This window comes from Callithrix jacchus, chromosome 4, assembly GCF_049354715.1.
Source record: "Callithrix jacchus isolate 240 chromosome 4, calJac240_pri, whole genome shotgun sequence".
NCBI classification, from domain to species: domain Eukaryota; kingdom Metazoa; phylum Chordata; class Mammalia; order Primates; family Cebidae; genus Callithrix; species Callithrix jacchus.
This window is the reverse complement of record NC_133505.1, coordinates 130,444,508-130,456,679: the sequence shown is the minus strand read 5'-3', so window position 1 is coordinate 130,456,679 and position 12,172 is coordinate 130,444,508. Positions and strand designations below refer to the sequence as shown.

Below are 12,172 nucleotides of genomic sequence, written 5' to 3'. Positions count from 1 at the left end.
TCAAGAATGAAGCCTGCATGACTGTGCAGTTGCCATTTCAAACATACACAGAAAATGTTAAGCCTCAGGCTATTTTTCTCAAGTATGGACAGTCCCTAGGAGAAATAGTTAAAACTTACCCCTAAAATATTCTCTGCAAATGGAGGTCATTTGAAAGGAATAAACATATAGGGATCATTTGACCTATGACTAGGTAGAAATATTGTATTAAACCAAAGAAAACAAAGATCAGTTGCTTTTTAAAAAAATTCAAACAAAGGAATATATTATTAAATAAATTTATGATATTCTATAGGAATTTTAATAGTGATTTGATATTGTTCATGGCATAATAATATTGTGGGGATTATTGTGGGGAAAGACAAAAGACCAAAAATACAATATTAACAGAGGCTGATTTATAAGAAACAAAACTTAAGCATTACTAAGTTTTAGACATAGATCGGTATTTTCTCTTTTATGGTTCCTTTGTACATTTTCTAAAACTTAAAATGTTATCTTTGTTATCTAAAAGTGCATTTTTAAAATCATCAATTCAAAAAAGGCCCAATTAAAAAGTATTCTAAGGAACAGAAAAGTGAAGGATGTGTTTGAAAATCTAAGAGCTGAAAATATTAAGCAAAGATATCACATATGACTTCCATTAATCTTTAGAACTCATGTGATGTGGCACCTATGCTTCCTTTATTAGTTATTAGTTATTATATATTAGTTATTAGTTATTAAAGTACACTTTGGCTGCAATATTAAAAGTAACATTCTATACATAAGGGATAACATGTCCTCTTTGTCTAGATTGTTTTTCCTCTAGATGTTTATATTTATAATCATTTCTAGAGCATTCACTTCATACCAGGCACTATTTTATACACTTTACAAATATTAGGTCATTTAATCTTCACAATTACCAATATAAGTAGTATTCTCATCATCATTGTACAAACAAACTGATGAAGCGCAAGGTTAAGTAAATTGCCCAAAGTCATACAGCTAGTAAGGAATAGGACCAGAATGTGAACCAAGAAAGTGTGGCTCCCCAGTCCATGGTCTTAATCACCATGTTACTAAAAGAATTCCTCTGCAGCCTCTCAAAGCAGAAGGAAATGATAGATCATAGGGCAACAGAACAAAAGTCTAATTCTAATTTTGTCACTAACTACAATTGACCTTAGGCAATTTCCATAAATTTTCTGGACTTCTGATGTCTCATTAGGAAAATGGAAGATCTTTAGTAAGATCTCATCTTCCTCTAAAATTCTACAATTTAGAGCTTTTGACCTTCAGTGTATTTACAGTGGTTGAGAGCATGAGCAACAGGGTAACAAAAAAGTGGGTGTGTAAGAAATGAAGGTACATAGAAAAGGACACAGCACAACCTGCTTTAGATTTAACACCCTTTAATTGATACAGCTTCTCACCATTATCCCTGATTTTTCCATCTAATTTTATTGTTGAAAATGGCTACGCTATGTAAAGATAAGTGTGCTAAAACAGTGTTACTGTAAAGAAACTATATGAGTAAGTAACACAATAAAGTGAAATCTGGAAAATGTAAGCCTCTTAACCATGAAGAACAAATAGCATGTCATATCTGAGTGGATAATCTATTTCCAGTACATGTCACAAATACAGACTCATCATTACAAGCAGCTTCAAGGCAAAGTACTGAACTGCCAATTCTCCTTCTAAGTGCCCACTAGGGACATAAAATAGTTAAAGTCATTAGTTAATGAATTTCTGTGTAATGAATGCTTGAGAGAAATCTAAAGATGACCCACTAACTACAAAGTAGTCATCAGCTTGGTTGTTCATCAAAACTCTATCAAACAAATTTGCATTCTCACTCCTATAATACATAGATTTTAATATATGGGCTCATACAGATATTTGCAGTAAATCAATAAGATCTGCATTCCAATACATTGCCTCAGCCAAGCAAGAGGATTCATTTTAATGATCTCCCACTGTGCCATGTTATTAAGTTTCACTGACTAAGTATTTTTTGACAATATTTTTTTCTCCAAAAACACATCTAAACAACTGCAAAGCAGCTCGTCAATACAGTCAACTGAGGAATAATTGTAGTTGGGGCAACTGAAAAAATGTTATACTGTTCTGAAAGAACTGACCAACTGATTGATTTTTCTTTTTATTAAACTAATTTTCTACTTTTGTGAACGGTTCCATCAAAAATTAACTTTATATGCTTCCCCTTTCCAGTTAACACGTTCTACATAGAAGAGTAGTCATATATTGGCTAGAGTTTAGTTTTCACGTCTTTGTTTAATCAGCAATTTTCATTAGTTCACTATAATTAACATTCTTGTAGGAAATTCATAGTTCCAGAGGAAAACACAGGCTTGATAGCAATCTGCATTTTCCTTCTAAATTTTTTCCTATGTAAACATATATTTTTACAGGACTTAGATACCAAGGTATATATATTTCATGTCCTTGTTTATTTAACACTATGTACTCGGTGTACTTCTTTAATATTCTTCATAATCTCATTTTAATGCCTACAAAATATGCCATAATGTGGAAATAACACTCTATGAATATATACTTATAAAGAAATTATCATGTGTATTTCAACATTTGATTTACAGAAGTTTTCTAAGATAAAAAGCTTTATCAAAAAGTATGAAAACATTAAATATTTTTAGCAAATGCTGCCAAACTATCAAGTCAAAATGTTGTGTGTACATTTACTTTCACCAGCAGACCTATATGCTTCTCATCAGTGCTAAAGTGCATGCTTTTGTCCTGGCTAATTTGACAGGTAAAAATAATTTAATCTGCCTGTCTTTTAATAAGAGTGAATTTTAAGTTTTTCATCTGTTTATTAACCATACATACCGCCTTTTTTTAAAATGCATTTTTCTTGTTGGGGGAACTCTTATTGTTGTTTTTTATCACTGCTCTATCTCACCTGGATTTTTCATTCCTAATTGGCTACTGTCACTAAGGCAATGTAAAGAAAGAGTCAAGTAAAGTTCTTTACCTTTCCTAATGTACCATTTTTAATTGTATTTCTTATATGCATGTGCAAAATGGAAAATTCATACTAAATAAGAGGCAATGGTGAACTAAAGATGACTTCTGATTGGCTGGCTACTTTAGTCTAGAAAATCAATATGTGGATAACATTATATAGCTCAAAAATCTCTTTCTTGTACTTCCTTAGACTGGTAGCTGTTCTTGCATCACAAAACACACATTTGTCTCAAATTTAAAATTTAGAGTCATTCCCAACTGCTCTTAAAACTCCATTATCCAAGATCATGTGCCTATCACATTAATTATTTATGCTGAAATATTTTCAAGCTAAATATTAACTATTTCCAATATAAAACTTTCTCAGGAAACAAAAACATGCAAAATCTGATCAATGACAAGAATTCCTACCTCAACACCTTTCTTCCTTTTTCAATACCAATGCATCAGAAATGACTGTAATATAGTTGTTGTAGAGAACTAACAGAATAACTGATAAGAGATAAAGATCAAAACTGTAGGATGCCAATGTCTTGTAGCTGTTAATCAGAAGCAGATTTTATACAAAGCCATCCGGTAATCCTATCAGGGGCCAACTGTCCTTGCAGCCTAATTAAAAAGTGAAATCACACTGGAACCATTTGACATTGTTCAGAAAGAAGGCAAAGGCATCCAGAATACAGGACTTGGGGATAAATATGCATACAAAAAAATGTTAATGCATTGCTATATGATTAAATATATTAAAAGGCCCAAAATCAAATAAAGCATTTTACAAGTTTTATTTGTGAGTACATTATTACTTCCTTTGTCATTTAAAACTGGACCAAACCTTGTGAATTTAGTAGGTGAAAACTGCCTCCTAAAAGTGTACCTGAGATAATGAGACTTCTAATAGGCATATAGAACAGTGATAATCAACAGAATGAGCTATATTTACTACAGTCAATTAACTACCAATATATACACTGTTAAAATGACTGAAATGATCAAGGTAAATGAAGACATTGTTGCACAGCTGAAATAGTAATCTAATGTACAATAGAGTACCATTTTCAGTTTGTCACAGACTTGGTCATCAGCGTGTTGAATGAAGTCTTATCAAATATCATGACCAGTGGACATGCAGTGTTTGTAATGCCTGTAATGAAATATTTTACTGTGTGTATGTAAACTGTTAACCTAAAAGGTATCGAAACAAATTATCAGAAATACAAAATTGTAGGAATCACAACCAATTTTTGTCACTATCTTATCATTGCTAATTTTCTCTTAAGCCAAATTATTAGAAGATTAATTGAATTAACCAATGGTGTTAGGGATAATTAAAAGTATAAGGGATTACTTCAAGAAACACTCACACACACGTGCACGCAAGAAAGAGACAGCTTAGGAAAATCTTTCCACTATTATCTATTTCAGTAGATAGTAAAGAAAATGGGGTACATATGCACCATGGAATACTATGCAGCTACAACAATGAATGAGGATGTCCTTTGCAAAGACTGGATGGAGCTGGAGGCCATTATTCATAGCAACAGGAACAGAAAATCAAGTACCGTATATTCTCACTTATAAGTGGGAGCTAAATGAAGAGAACACATACACACTGGGGCCTTTCAGAGGATGGAGGGTGGGAGGAGGGAGAGGATCAGGAAAAACACATAATAGGTAAAAGGCTTAATACCTGTGTGATGAAATAATATGTACAACAAATCCCCATGACACAAGTTTATCTATGTAACAAACCTACACTTCTACCCCTGAACTTAAAATAACGTTTAAAAATAATAATAATAATTTAAAAAACAGTAATACCTGAGACTAGGTAATTTTTAAAGAAAAGAGTTTTAATTGGCTCAGGGATCTGGGGGCTTATAGAAAGCATGTCTTGGGAGTCCTCAGGAACCTACAATCACAGCAGAAGCTGAAAGGGAAACAGGCACATCTTACATGGCTGGGCAGCAGAAAGAAAGAGAAAAGAGAGAAATGCCACATACTTTTAAACTAAAAGACTTCAAAAGAACTCACTCACAATTAGGAGAACAGCAAAGGGGAAATGGACTCCATAATCTAACCACCTCCCACCAAGCCCCTCTTGCAACACTGGGATTACAGTTTGACATGAGATTTGGGCAGGGACACAAACTATATCAGAGTGTGTATAATACACACACACACACATACACCCATACACCCCAGACCAAACAAGAAGACTCGACATTTCACCAGCCTAGTTTCTGGCTGATTGTGGTGTTCTGTGAATTTACCGAATATGATGAGAAAGTTATGTGGAATCCAACTACATCTACATATTCTGTTTTGTTTTGTTTTTGTTCTGCTTAAACAATTGGTCTTTTCATTTCAACTTTTACAAGGTTCTGGGATGCTCTTATTGAAAATTAAATAAATCATCATAATTAATAGACTACAAATTTGTGCTGTAAAATTCCAGTTATCCAATCTTTACAGAATGACAGCAGTGATACAGTAGAAACCTGGCAACATTTTATTGAAAGAAACATTTTTGCACTTTTGTTCACTCAAAAATAAGTTATTAAAAATGTCCTCCAAACATATACATATATGAAATAAAATATAAATTCTATTTAAATAATGTATGACAGTCTTATTAAAGTCAATTAACTGTAATATACACAGTATTTTGCATTCAAGTTCATTAACAGGACCTGCAGATTACTTCCTGCTATTAATTTTATATAAATATTTATAAACCATCATTGAAAATCAAAATGAAATATATGTCCCTATTTTAGAGTGATTTAAAAGGACATTTGTGGTAAGTTGATCTCATTAAGATTTTTTAAAAATGATATCTAGAGGGACTCGTGCCCTCTTTTTCAGGCTCATATCCAAAGCAGTATTTTTTTTTTAATTAATAGCCAAAGTCCCTGAATGCCTTGTACCTGGGTTTACCCAATTTATGACTACATATACATGTAATTTTATTGTAAATATATATTTGATATATTTTGCTGTGCAAAAGTTTAAAACAGGACTTTGAGAAATATAAGGAGATTGGTCCTGACAGTGGAAATTACTGATTATGAATGTTGGTAACATGAAAAATTTTAACAATCTCTTTAATTTCTCAAAAATATTCATAGATTTTTAGTCTATGAATTATGTGAGTTCAAATATAATTAATCACATACAAGCTAATCCAGATTTTAAGATTTTTGTATGACAGAAGATCCATACACAATCTAACATATTTATGACTTTGTTTTATAGATATGTCATGATAGTGTTTTCTGAATGAAACATCAGTCTCACGTTTCTGTCATATTAGTCATCAGAGAGCTATACTAACATGATTTCATGCTTTGACCTCCCATCTTTTTCATTACTATTGTAAATCATCATATATGAAATCCACAAATAGAAAACATTTTAAAATGGGAATAAACACAAAACCAACTCTGAAAACAATTTCTTAAGAAAAGAAGATAATGCATTTTCCATGCAATCCATTGGCTAATATATCTTTACAGAGGTGACACCAAACTAGTTCCTTACTGAGCAATCCAAATTATGACACTAGATACACTCCATCAGTTTTCACTGTAAACTGCCTCATTTCATTTAACATATTGTATTGCTCGTCCTTCTGCCCTACTTGGGTCTCATTCAGTCAGAAGAGATGAAACCATTCTTGCTATTTACAAACTTGTTTCTATTTTTCTGACTCATTCTGTAGAATAAAATCCCTAGTGGCTGGGTGCGGTGGTTCACATTTGTAATCCCAGCACTTTGGGAGGCAGAGGCAGGAGGATCACCTATGGTCATGGGTTAAAGACCAGCCTGGCCAACATGGTGTAATCCCATCTCTACTAAAAATACAAAAAATAGCTGGGAGTGGTGGTGGCTGCGTATAATCCTAGCTACTGGGGAGGCTGAGGCAAAAGAATCACTTCAACCGGGGAGGTAGCAGTTGCAGTCAGCCAACATTGTGCTACTGCACACTCCAGCCTGGGAGACAGAGCAAAACTCAGCTTCACAAAAAAAAAAAAAAGAATAAAATCCCTAGCCACACACCTAACTCAGTACATGATTCGTGGTTCCTGTTAAGATTTTTTTCTTGCTCACAGCCTTGCCCACCCTTTAATATAACTGTGATGAAAATCGACAGAATTATATCTGGTAATTCTCTTCATTCACACTAAAACTGACTAAAGAATCTCTCTGAAATAGTTGCTTTTAGAGAAATATTTGCCACTCTATCAAAGATAGCTTTTTACAGTTGCAGAGTAATTGAAGATGAAAAATTTAAAAGTAAACACCTTTATTTTTTATGGTTATATGGTCTGAAAACCAGTACTTCAACCTTTGACTATACTCAAGTGATTCAACCAAAGCATATTGAGATACATTAAATAAGCAATGTTTTTATTCTGACAAGTTCTAACTAACTGGTAGTTTTAAAATAAAGGCAATGATACATTCTGTGCTTCCATCTTTTTAGAGTTCCTTTTAATACATTAAGGCCCAAATTATTCTTGCCAAATATGCAGTTCTTGGAATAGAGATGTGTGATGGCAGTGGCTAGCGGATCATCCATACTCCTTCACCAGTCATGGTGCTACAGCTGCCAAGCTATATTTTGAAGCCTCCTGTGCAGGTATTTCTGTGTAACTAAGGTCTCCTGAAATGAATTCAAGCAGGAGTGACATGCGCCATTTCTGGGCCTAGGATTCTGTAGTGAATTCTTATAATTTTATGTAACCTTGACATTCATTTTGAATGGAATTTTAACTTTCTTTCTTTTGTTTACTTACTGTTTTTTGAGACAGAGTCTCACTCTGTCGCCCAGGCTGGAGTGCCATGGTGCAATCTTGGCTCACTGCAACAACTGCCTCCCATCTCCTGCATCAGCCTCCCGAGTAGCTGGGATTAAAGGTGCCTGCCACCTCGCCTGGCTAATTTCGTATTTTTATTACAGACTGGGTTTCACCATGTTGGTCAGGTTGGTCTTGAATTCCTGACCTCGTGATCTGCCCAACTTGGCCTCCCAAAGTGCTGAGGTTACAGATGCAAGCCACTGCACCCAGCCTGAAGTTTAACTTTCTTATATCAGCAGCAAGATATTGCTGCTGGCATATTTCCAGTTTTAGGCCACACCCAAATGGCACAAGCCAGTGGACAGAGATAACTTCTCTCTTGCCTAACAAACTGGGCTCCCTGCTTTCCTGCTTTATCCTTTACATAGTGATAATTTAATGACCCATGCTCTTGTCCCTTACATATACTACAAGATGCCTCATGCTCTTCTGCCCCTGACTGACTCTGCCCAACTCTACAAAAGTCATTGTTCCCTTCTTGCCCAGGATCTCTAAGTAAAAGTCTTTGAACTTCTTTGCTACTGTAGTAGTATATGGAATTTTCTCCTTCCATTTGAAGAACCAGGGGTTGCCCCAACCCGGGCTTTCTCCAAGACAACAGGGAAAACATGAGGTCCGACTCCCAGCACCAGAGAAATGTCAGGCAAGCATAAACTGAACACAGGTCAGACAAGAGTCATAAGGGTGTCTGCCAGTATTAACACGTTGTCTGCGTAAGGGATCCCCTGGTCACAAGTGGGACAAAGGGGCATCAGGCTGTCCACCGTGTGAGAGAAGCATCCTGTGAAAGACACACCAGAAACATCCACGTATGTCCAGCACCCCATTATTTCCCTTGAAGGCAGGGTTGACAGTTGTTCTGGTACTGAAACCCTAATTTAGCTGGGGGCTCTCAAAACAGATGCTCCCCCTTTCCATTGGCTAGAACACTGAGGTGCTTGTGTCCTATTTCGAACATGTCATTAGGTGACAGTGGAAAGACAAGGTAGAAAGAATCTGAGCTCCTGAATGACCACCAGGAGCATAGCTGTGTCAAGGACCAGAAGCACTAATTTCAAGATTATTACATGGGCAGTGAGAATTGATATGTTCTTAAAAGCCACTGTATTTCAGATGTGTTTCTTTGGTATAGCAACTTAGCCTTCACCCCAATACAAAAGGGGATGGGCCAGAACATACAGGACGGAATATGAAATTCTGCATTACGGATCAATATATCTTTTAGATTTACCTATTTGAGACAAGATAACCATACTACATAAATAGACACATCTGAGCAGCAGACATGAGGCATATTCACAAAAAGCATTTGGATTATTTATATTGAGTTCCATTTGATCTTGAACTGAGGGCATAGCTGTGATGACTTTCTAGCCCCAACAGTTTGACTCAGCTCCCAGGAACATGGCAATGCATAGAAAAGGAATACAATCATGAGAACTCTCAATAAAATTATTTGCAAGTCATAGTATATACTATTTCTTTTCTAAGCCTTAGAGGTTAAAAGGTTTTTTAAGAAAACAATCTTCTGAAAAAAATAAAAAGCCACTCATTTTCATTGTTGTAATAGAAAAAAAAGCAGAGTGAAGAACGTAGGAAAAAGTACTATTTCTGAGAGCGAGGACAAGAAAACCAAACATGCAAAAGTCATTTTTGAGTGAACTTCTGAGTAGTAGTTTACCACCAGGTAGGCAAGGCTATGAGTGGTGCAGGGAGGAGGGGGAGGTAGGAAGGGAGAACAAAGGAGAGGCAGGGGAGAGATGGGCATTACAGGTCCAGCAATGCCAAACCATAGAGTACAGGAAGGAAGGAAACAGTTCAAAGACAGGCAGCATTCAGAGCATAAGTAGTGGTTGGAACCATATTACAGGACTTGAAGTTTATCCCGAAGAGAAAGACTGATTCAAAATTTAAAATAATGAATATATTATCATATCTGGAGTTTGAAAAATTACCCTGAACACAACATGGTGTCTAGCCTGAAAGAAAAGGGTTTTTAAAGGTTCTGGTAATGTAAACCAAAAAAACAAAAAACAAAAACAAATAAAAGCAAACCTGAAGAAATCAATGGCAATACAATAAAAATAGAAGTCCAGACAAAATTAAAAGGTTGACAATGACAGGTCTTGACAACTGACTGAATAAAGGTTTGATGTCTTTAAAAAATAATAATAGAATAGTAGAACCTAATAAAAGGGAGGAAATGACTCATTCAGTAAGAAATGGAAAAGTGTATATATGAAAGTTATTTTGACGTAATAAGGGGAAAATTACCTCAGAAAACACTATGTATTTTTCTAGAAAATCTAGATAATTGCAAATCATTGAAAGCCAAAATTAACTAAATTGAATAAACAAATACAGTAAAATAATTATCAAAACTTACTATTAAAAGTTACTTTCAAAAATCACCCCAGAAAACAAGTTTACTGAAAACCTCTCAGAGTTTTAAAGACCATGCTACAAAATTTGACAGTATATAAAAACTTAACTAATTAATTTAATGAAGCATAACTCCACTCCCAACATCAACATTTGCTCAAAATAGCATTAAAGAACAAGGGCAGGAGCATGAGGAGGCAGACATGAAAGATACAAGCATGCAAATACAGATCTCAATCTACAGGACGTTCTGTGTCTACTTAGCCCATTCCAACATTACCTAGAGCATGTGGGACTGATCCTGCAACTTTGCAGTAATTCGCAACATATTGAGAATTATTACCACTGACGGACTGTAGTTGGCTTGAAATCTATTTCCCAAGCATTCCATATACCCATCTAAAATTCCAGTTACAGATGAATTTATGTGCCGTAAAATGTAAGTATTGTAAATTCATTAATACATTAAAAGCTTCAGCTACTATGACCAGGTAAGGAATATCCCAATAATACAAGGATGGTTTAACATTCAGAAATCTACCTAGCAAATGTTGCATAGTAACAGGTCCAAGAAAAAGTGACAGATTCAACAGAAACTAAAAAGGCATTTAATAAATTTTAATATGCATACTTGATTTTAAATGTACTTCCTGGGAAAATAAAAATAGAATAATTTATATGTTAAATAATATTAGGGCCACAGAATATCAAAAGAAAAAACAAGAGATAGATTTCTAATAAATTCTGAACCAAAACAAAAACACATTTCTAGTTGTTATTATAACTTTCTAGAAATTTTAGCCAATAGTATCAGACATGAAACAGAAAAAAGTATTAGAAATGAGAAGATAACATTATCAATATGTTGGGGTAATTTTTGAGCCTGAAAAACAAGTAAAAAAGTTATATATTTAAATTAATAAGACAGGAAAAAGTTTAAAATAATTAATGTTTATGCTATTATGATGGTTAATTTTATGTGCCAACTAGACTGGGCCACAGGTTAGACATTATTTCTGAGTATCTCTATGAGAATCTTTCCAGAAAAGATTGGCATTTGAATTAGTGAACTGAGAAAAGCAGATGGTCCTCCCTAACGTGGGTGGGCAGCATCCAATCGCTTGAGGACTTGAATAGAATAAAAACGGAGAAGAGGTTCAGTTCACTCTGACTGCTTGAGCTGAAAATATCAATCTTCTGCTGCCCTCCACACTCCTTGTTTTCAGGCCTTCAGACTAGAATTGGAATCCCCACCAACAGCTCATCAGTTCTTAGGCTTTTAAACTACACCACTGGCTTTCCTCGGTCTCCAGCTTGCGCAAGAGAGCAAATTGTGGGACTTCTCAGCCGCTATACACATGTGAGCCAATTCTTTATAACAAATCGTGTGTGTGTGTGTGTGTGTGTGTGTGTGTGTGTGTGTGTGTGTCTGTGTGTATATATATATATCCTATTGGTTCTGTTCTCTGGAAAATCCCTACTAAATATAGCTATGTATATGCAAAGCTAGTTAAACAAGAAAACGTCTAAATAGCTGAAAAATCATAAATAACCTAAAATATTTGACATAGATATATCACAACATGATGGGATACATTATATGAAATATAATAATTTTATGGGGAATCATAAAAATAATTTTGAAAGAATGAAAAAATATTGTATATTTTGGGGTGGCAGATATGTATGAGCAGGCAGACTTCTGAGACACAGATTACCAGTATAATCTAATGAAATTCCAGTGAGAGAAGAAATATATATGGTCTCAGAACTATTTTGTCTGGTAGACTAAAACAAAAAATGACTAAACATATCAAAAAATGACTTGGGTATGTATATATACATATTGAAACAATTTAACAATGTGGTCATATACAAGAATTGACAGAATAACACAACTGAGAGACTGAAACTTCCTGGGGTATATATGA

General features: G+C 34.6%; 1 protein-coding gene and 1 long non-coding RNA gene across 21 annotated transcripts in view; one reads left to right on the top strand and one right to left on the bottom strand.

The window, feature by feature from the left end:
- Positions 1–12,172, bottom strand: part of NKAIN2 (sodium/potassium transporting ATPase interacting 2) — a 1,060,472-nt gene that overhangs the window by 972,866 nt on the left and 75,434 nt on the right. The gene's annotated exons all lie outside the window — the stretch shown is intronic.
- LOC128931816 (uncharacterized) overlaps positions 11,401–12,172 on the top strand; it is a 32,527-nt gene continuing 31,755 nt past the window's right edge. Inside the window, exon 1 of the long non-coding RNA XR_008480817.2 lies at positions 11,401–11,601. This is a non-coding gene — a long non-coding RNA (uncharacterized LOC128931816). The remainder of the gene's footprint in view (positions 11,602–12,172) is intronic.